The sequence below is a fragment of the Lolium perenne genome, chromosome 4 (assembly GCF_019359855.2).
Source record: "Lolium perenne isolate Kyuss_39 chromosome 4, Kyuss_2.0, whole genome shotgun sequence".
NCBI classification, from domain to species: domain Eukaryota; kingdom Viridiplantae; phylum Streptophyta; class Magnoliopsida; order Poales; family Poaceae; genus Lolium; species Lolium perenne.
The window spans coordinates 261,312,212-261,313,964 of NC_067247.2; positions in this window are offsets into that span (position 1 = coordinate 261,312,212).

Here is a 1,753-nt window from a genome sequence, read left to right on the forward strand (position 1 = left end):
CTTGTTATTAATAACATCCAATGTTCATGATTATGAAACTAATCATCCATTAATCAACAAGCTAGTTTAAGAGGCATACTAGGGACTTCTTGTTTGTCTACATATCACACATGTACTAATGTTTCGGTTAATACAATTATAGCATGATATATAAACATTTATCATAAACATAAAGATATAAATAATAACCACTTTATTATTGCCTCTAGGGCATATCTCCTTCATGCTCGCCATGTCCGGGCATGCGAAGAAACTCAGTGACTTGGGAATAGTGATTCCTAACAAGCTGGGGATTAATCGTGTCCTCCAATCACTGCCACCTAGTTACAAGAACTTCGTGATGAATTACAACATGCGTAACGTGAACAAGGAGTTACCTCGAACTCTTCTCCATGCTGAAATCACCGAGGTTGAAATAAAGAAAGAGAACCAAGTGTTGATGGTCAACAAGACCACCGGTTTCAAGAAGCAGTGGCAAGCCTAACAACAAGGGCAACTTCAAGAAGGGCGGCAAGAAAGTTGTTGCGCCTCCTGAGAAGCCCAAGGCTGGCCCTAAGCCCGATATCGTGTGCTATTATCGCCAGTGGAAGGGGCACCGGAAGCGCAATTGCCCCAAATACTTGGCCGATCCGAAGAGCGACCACGTCAAAAAGAAAGGTATATTTGATATACATGTTATTGATGTCTATCTTATCGGTTCTCGTAGTAGTGCTCGGGTATTTGATATCGGTTCGGTTGCTCACATTTGTAACTCGAAACAGAACTACGGAATAGACGAAGCCTGGCAAGAGACGAGGTGACGATGCGCGTTGGAAATGGATCCAAAGTCGATGTGATCGCCGTCGCACGCTCCTCTACATCTACCTTCGGGATTAGTTTTAAACCTTAATAATTGTTATTTGGTACCTGCGTTGAGCATGAACATTATATCTGGATCTTGTTTAATGCAAGACGGTTATTCGTTTAAATCAGAGAATAATGGTTGTTCGATTTATATGAGTAATGTCTTTTATGGCCATGCACCTGAGATGAATGGTTTATTCTTGTTAAGTCTCGATAGTAGTGATACACATGTTCATAACATTGATGCTAAGCGAATTAAATTGAATGATAATTCTACTTATATGTGGCACTGTCGTCTTGGTCACATTGGAGTGAAGCGCATGAAGAAACTCCATTCGATGGACTTCTTGAGTCACTTGACTTTGAGTCACTTGATAGATGCGAAGCATGTCTAATGGGAAAAATGACTAAGACCCCATTTTCTGGTACAATGGAGCGAGCTACAGACTTATTAGAAATCATACATACCGATGTGTGCGGACCAATGAGTGTAGCATCGCGCGGTGGTTATCGTTATGTTCTAACCTTCACAGATGATCTGAGTAGATATGGATATATTTACTTTATGAAACATAAGTCCGAGACTTTTGAGAAGTTCAAGGAATTCCAAAGTGAAGTAGAAAATCAACGTAACAAGAAGATGAAGTTTCTCGTTTGATCATGAGGCGAATATCTGAGTTATGAGTTTGGCATGCATTTAAAGAAATGCGGAATACTTTCACAGTTGACACCGCCGGGAACACCACAGCGTAATGGTGTGTCCGAACGTCGTAATCGAACTCTCTTAGATATGGTTCGATCTATGATGTCTCTTACCGATTTGCCGTTGTCGTTTTGGGGTTATGCATTAGAGACAGCCGCATTCACTTTAAATAGGGCACCATCTAAATCCGTTGAAACGACACCGTAT